At 37.2% G+C, this 7,219-nt stretch overlaps 1 pseudogene; it reads right to left on the reverse strand.

The window, feature by feature from the left end:
- Positions 1-5,261: 5,261 nt before the first annotated feature.
- On the reverse strand, positions 5,262-6,199 carry LOC113175046 (olfactory receptor 4C3D-like; annotated as a pseudogene).
- Positions 6,200-7,219: the final 1,020 nt, after the last annotated feature.

The following is a 7,219-nucleotide window of genomic DNA, read 5'->3' on the forward strand; positions in this document are numbered from 1 at the left end:
ATCTAAAAGTCCAGCAATATTTTCAGCATGAATTACCAGAACATGAATTACCATACAATTATCTTGTCATGTTAATAGAAAAATGTAGATTCTGGTCCTACTTTTTACACTTAAAAATTATCAAGCTGATTATAAATGTTTAAAATTAGGGATCAAATTTTGATTCTTTCACTTTAATTTTGCAACTAAACTAAGAAAATGCTATACATAATTTATTACATAGGACATTTATCATAATATCAAGATCATTTTCTTCTTCTGTGACAATGTAAAGAAATATAAAATGAGGGCTGGGTTGTGGCTCAGTGGTAGAGCACTTGCCCAGCATGTGTGAGGTACTGGGTTCAATCCTCAGTACCACATAAAAATAAATAAATAAAATAAAAAGTATAGAAAAATACAATAACAAAAAAAATTTAAAAGCTGGTAAAAAAAAAGAAATATAAAATGAATCTAGATATTTAAATCCAAAATATCACTATCATGGGCTGGGGATGTGGCTCAAGCGGTAGTAGCCAAGCGCGAGGCCCGGGTTCGATCCTCAGCACCACATACAAAGATGTTGTGTTCGCCGAAAACTAAAAAATAAATATTAAAAATTCTCTCTCTCGCTCTTTAAAAAAAATATCACTATCATGCAGTAAATATTATTTTCTACCCATGATACAGTAAGGGGTGAATGAAAGCTGTGTGCAAAGATTTTCATGCTGTTCCTGAATTCATCTATAAATCCATGTAAGATTTAATTTTTAATTGTAGTTTAATAGAGTATCTTTGATGTCACTTCTCAGTTTTAACTTAAGGATTAAAAACTAATAGCGTTATCTGATCAGGGCCTGGCATGATTTTCCTGTCTCATCTTGCACCGCAGTCCCATCCCAGCTACAGTGCACTGATCACCTGCCCATTCTTCACTTCAGACTTCTCTCTGCATAATATTTTCTCTTCCAAAGGGTATGTTTGAGGATGGTTCTTCTCATCATTCAGATTTCAGCTTTGAAATTCTCAGAAATTTCCCTTGCCCACCTCCTCAGAGTTCCCCAGTCACCTTTGCACTATTCCATTACAATTTTCTGAGCATGTAATTTTCTATGATTTTTTAAATTTTCATTTTCATAAGTTTCCAAGATCTGAGACATAAGTAACATGAATTTTCTTGTTCATTGTTGTAACCCAGCTCCTAGTAAAGTATCTGAACTTTATACAAACTTTGTAATATTGAAGTTACAAATATGGTTGTGGATTATAAGAGCTAGATGCTTATTGTTTTATTGATTTTTAAAAAATAAATAAATAACAGTGGAATGCATGCAATTTTATTACACATATATACCACAAGTTTTCATATCTCTGTTTGTAAATAAAGTATTTTGACACCCAATTCGTGTCTTCAAACATGTACTTTGGATAATGATGTCCATCACATTCCACCATCCTTGCTAATCTCCTGCCCCCTCTCTTTCCCTCCCACCCCTCTGATCTATCTAGAATTCATTTTTCCTTTCATGTTCCCCTCCCTACCCCACTATGAGTCAGCCTCCTTATATCAGAGAAAACATTCAGCATTTTTTGGGGGGTGATTGGGTAACTTCACTTGGCATTATCTTCTCCAACTGCTTCCATTTACCTGAAAATGCCATGATTTTATTCTCTTTTACTGCTGAGTAAAATTTCATTGTGCATATATGCCACATTTTTTTAATCCAGTCATTCACTGAAGGGCATCTAAGTTGGCTCCACAGTTTAGCTATTGTGAATTGTGCTGTTATAAACATTGATGTGGCTGTGTCCCTGTAGTATGCTGTTTTTAAGTCCTTTGGGTATACTCCAAGGAGAGGGATATAGCAAAACTACTGTAAGATATCATCTCACTTCAGTCAGAATGGCAGCTATTATGAAGACAAACAATAATAAGTGTTGGCGAGGATGTGGGGAAAAAGGTACACTCATATGTTGTTGGTGGGACTGTAAATTGGTGCAGCCCATATGGAAAGCAGTATGGAGATTCCTTGGAAATCTGGGAATGAATCCACCATTTGACCCAGAGCTAGGTGCTTATTGCATGTCATATTTTATTTCAAAATAAAATTATTTGATTTAAATTTTGCTTTATTTGAAAGCATAACTCATGCTAAAATTATTGTCTTCACATATATCAAGCAAATTTGTTTTAATAAGGAATTTTGCTAGAAACTTAGGCTTCTCATATACCTCATCAAGGGAGGTAGCTTGAAACATCATCAGTGTCTTCCTACTCTTTTTCATAGAAGAATCTTGGAGAAAATGAACATCCTTTGGATTTGGAAATATATATCTTGAAGGTAACAGAAAAATTGTTTTTCCAAAGTTAAAATAATAGGTTTAGGTATGCATAACTAAAAAGAACCAATAAATAGATAGATATTTTCTCCAATCCCATAGAGAATATTAACTACCTTTTTCTTTTTTTTCTTTTTCTTTTTCTTTTTTATTTTTTTAATTTTTTAATTTAATTTTATTTTTTTATTACTAGTACTGTTCCTTCTCCATCCCTTACTTTCCTTCTACCAGCTTCATCGCTGTCATCCTGATCTTTTAAACATGCACCTATGTAGATCATATTAGCAACAATTAAGTTATATTCTTGTCTCATATCTTTTTAAAATTTATTTTCTCATGAAGATGCTTAAGGATGGCTAATTTATTATCTCTTCATCATATTTCCAATAATATGCCACACTGGTACACACTGGCCCTTTAATGAAATTTAATGAAATCCATAATATGGAGTTCCTGCATGGGAAACTGCATTGGACTGTGAAGCCTAAGGACTGCTGGTGTCAGTTTCTGTCTGCAGAAATGACAGCATTATCTTCCAAGCATGGCTGCTATTATTCTGGCATCCTGGCTCAAATATCCTATTTACCATATTTCATCTGTATCATTTGCTTTCTTAGACATGCACTGTACCTTGGACTCTTTTAATTCAGTGTTGAATCACTGCCATCAAATCCTCCTTGTAATATTAATTTTGACAACTTGCCAAAAGAGATTAAAGTAAATCAAGCTGCAAATTGTTGATAGCTCAAGGATCTTCATCCTGAGATCAATTTGTGCACTAAAATAAAACAAACAGATGAAATGCTGACACGTTTAAAACAAAATCGTCACATGGTAGGTGGTTTCAATTATCTCCCCAACTTCAACTTGTTCTTAAAATTAATAGGAATATGTCTAATACTCAAGTAAAATTTCAAGACTATCTTCAAGGTTCAGTTTGGTATCTGATGATCCAAGTAAGTAGAAGACAAAAATTGTGCAAGTAAATTGTCTATAATCACATAGGGAGACAAAAGATGTAGCCCCTTTCAAGATGTGCTCACATGAACTTTCTTCTACAGAATTAGGAATCATAACAAATTAGAGGTCCAAAATAAGGCAGGACCTGCACAGAAAACAAACAAAGCAATCATTGGAAGGCAAGGGGAACATTTCAATAGGAATAGACTTTGTAATGATTTTTAAGAAAGATTATAAAAAGGTGCTGTAAGTATCCACACTTAAATAATCCACTGTAGTTATCAGAAAATTATATTTCCTCTAAAGAGGAAAAGTTGACAAAAAAGAAAAAAAGGTATTCAATAAAGCTACTTCCAAAATGATTGATGGCACTGTGCATACATGTTGCAGCATTTTGAGATTAATTTATAAACAATTTCCAACCCACTTTTTAGAAGAAACACCATCAATAAAATGTTGTCCTTTGGGTAATAGATGTGGAGTAAAGGAGTACTGAGTGCCAGTTTCAAGTGGTGCAGAATTCCAAAATGTGCATATTTGCTTCATTCCAAGTGCATCCTTCATGGCTGCTTCCCCTCAGACTGAGAGCTAATCACTGCACCCGCAATTTCCATCTGCTCTTGCAGTGATTGGTCTTTCCCCAGAAGCAGAGCCTCACCAGAACCAGGCCAAGCTGATGATCCACATGCGATAAAAGAGATCATAGTACTAACCACTCAGTTAATTTGCTCAAAACTAAATTCTCTTCAATACAGAATGGCCACTCTGTGACCATCTGTTCATGATGTTTTGTTTTGGTTTGGGTTTGGGTTTAAACTGAAGATTGAACCCAGGGGTGCTTAACCAATAAGACAGATCCCCAGTATTTTTTTATTTTTCTTTTTTTTTTTTAATTTTGAGACAGAGTTTCACTAAATTGCGTAGGGCCTCTCTAAGTTGTTGAGGCTGGCTTTGAATTCTGATACTCCTGCCTCAGCCTCCAGAGCCACTAGTATTACAGGCATGTGCTATTATACCTGGCTCACAATATAAATTTTTTAAAATAAATAACATTTGGTACATAGCAAGTACCAGATTTAAATGTTTCTATCACTTTCTCTGCTACTCCATCTTTTCACTCTACTATTGAAAATGGGTCACATCTATCTCTAGGATAACTGTCATTATTAAATGTTTTAAAGTACCTCAGCCAGAAAATATTCTTACTCATAACAGCATCTCAAAATGATACATTTTTGATGTAGACATATTCGTACTTACAGCCTGAATTTTTTAAAAATCTTAATAGTAAAAAATACTAATATACTGCATTCACAATATATTTCACAGATTACACATAGTTCTTTAAGATATTTGTCTATAAACGCTGGGGAGTCTTCCGAGAAAAACGTGACTCCATTTTAGTAAATAAGATCCTCAGAGCTGATTCCTTTACTAACATATTCTTTTGTGGGTGTCTCTTTTTTCATATATTCAAGTTGCCAAAAAATGCAAAATAAAGAAAAATCAATGATAGTTCTTTTACTCCCCAACTGTTAACCTCCGTATGTTCATCTAAAGGATTTCCTTTACCACAAAAGGATAAGCATTTTTTTTAAAGTTCTGAAACCAAGGTTCTTTAAGATAGAAAGCCAATTTCACCAAAAATACCATGTATGAAAAATTTTGTAAAGTCCCACTGAAACTGTGGAGGCACACACTCAAGAATCATCAAAACCAGAGATTTGCAGTTCTTTCCATTGCAGATCCAGAACCTCTGCATGTGAACATTGCAGCCTTGGTAAAATACATCGCACAGTACCAGAAGCACTTATTAAAAGGTCTAGCCACTATTAGAACCCAATAAATGTTAGGTTTTTGTTTTTGTTTTGTTTTTGGTTTTTGTCTGAGGGTTTTTGCTTTTTTGCCAATGTTCTGTAAAATGTGTTACTTCTCTCGCGTATGTGTGCGGCAGATACCATCCTCCATAGTTATGGACACCATCACTGTCTTGGCACTATGAACTGACCAGTTACTCTTATTTTCCACAAGTTCCTCATGGCACTTTTCACCTCTGCGTTTCTCACTGTGTAAATTATAGGGTTCAACATGGGAGTGAGGATGGCAAAGAACAGAGTCACCAACTTGTCCACAGGGTAGGTGGCCACAAGACGCATGTAGGTGAATATGCAAGGCACAAAGAAGAGGACGACATCGGTGAAGTGGCAGCCACATGTGGAGAGTGCTTTGTGCCATGCTTCAGAGCTGTGAGATTTCAGGAGCTCAGGATGAGGATGTAGGAGACGAGTAGCATGGAGAAAATGAGCAAGCACATGGCTCCACTGTTGGCTGCCACCACCATTCCAAGCAGGTAGGTGTCTCTGCAGGCCAGTTTCAATAATGGGAAGAGATCGCACATGAAGTGGTCAATGACATTGGGACCACAGAAGGGCAGGCTGATCATGAAGAGAATTTGCACAGTGGCATGCAGGATCCCTCCAATCCAGGCTACCACCACCAGGAGGCGGCAGAGTCCCTGCCTCATGATGGTCATGTAGTGCAAGGGCTTGCAGATGGCCACGTAGTGGTCATAGGCCATGACGATGAGGAGGATGATCTCTGAGCCTCCCAGGAAGTGCTCCACAGAAAGCTGAGTCAGACAGCCACCTCAAGTGATAGTTGTCCTCTGGTAGAGCAGGTCGATGATCATTTTGGGGGTGGTGACAGAGGTGTACGAGGCATCTATGAAGGACAGGTAAGTGAGGAAGAAGTACATAGGAGCCGAAAGCGTGGGGCTGAGGGAGATGGTGATGGCGACGAACAGGTTGGCCAGCACGGTAAAGAGAAAAATGAGCAAAAAGACGATGAAGAGGAGCCTCTGCAGGTGTGGATTTTGCGTGAGCCCCAAGAGAACAAATTCAGTCACATTACTGGGAGACATGAGGTGATCCTTTCAGGAAGTGGCACCTGCCTGGGGACGGAATTACCTGCAAAAAAGATAAAGAAAGATAGCAAATTAGCCATGAGAGGGTTGCAGGCTGAGGTTCACAGCACAGAGATGGGGCAGTCATGGCTACTGTGGAGCATGTCCCTGCCCACCCCTGCCCAGTGATGGTCTCAGTCATTCTTTTTCATTTTCCTCCATGATGCTCTCCTCTCCTCAGGTACCTAGTACTACCTGTCACCTATAAAGCCTCTGTGGCTGACAGTTATTGTGTAATTTACTGATAAAACACTGGGCTCTACACATGAGATCTCATTTCTCCTGTTTCCAATTCCATGTCAACTTGCTAAGTAATCCCAGCAGTGTCTGCCTTTGAGCCCCTACATCTGTGAATTCGCAAATTATAGCTCTGAGATGTAAATTGTAAGCTGTAAAGTGCTGAACACTAGTAAAGGCTATTCCCTCTTCCAAAATTTACAGTTTTACCTGTAAAAGGACTTGGCCAGGACATATCTACAGAGAATAAGCAGATAGGAAATATATAGAAATCACAGGAGATTCACCTTCTCTGACACCTACCATAGCAATATGCTGCTGTCTTTTTCCTTGGTGTATTCAGTACAGAGTCTGGCACAGTGTCTTCAGCATCTGGCACCTGTGAGGTGATGAATAAATGCAAGATGAATTCCCTCACTTCCTACATTTCCATGTATGAGGATAAACATGCTTCCCTGGTCATAAACCAAGAACACAAGTACCCTTGTCTTCCCAATCTGCTTCTCCACACCATCTACTTTATGAAAGACATAAACTTCTGAAACATAAACTTCAGTTCAATTTCTAGCATATTTAGGATATGTTATTAGGCAATTTGGCTTTCAAGATAATTATAATATTGTTTAATTAATAGTGCTTATTCTTCAAAATGATGTTCTACATATAATGTAATGTAGTCCCATTCATTAAATTTATACTTCCAATAGACTGGAATGAAAAAAGGCTTTTGAATAGATTTCA

Source organism: Urocitellus parryii, chromosome 4 (genome assembly GCF_045843805.1).
Source record: "Urocitellus parryii isolate mUroPar1 chromosome 4, mUroPar1.hap1, whole genome shotgun sequence".
Taxonomy (NCBI): Eukaryota; Metazoa; Chordata; class Mammalia; order Rodentia; family Sciuridae; genus Urocitellus; species Urocitellus parryii.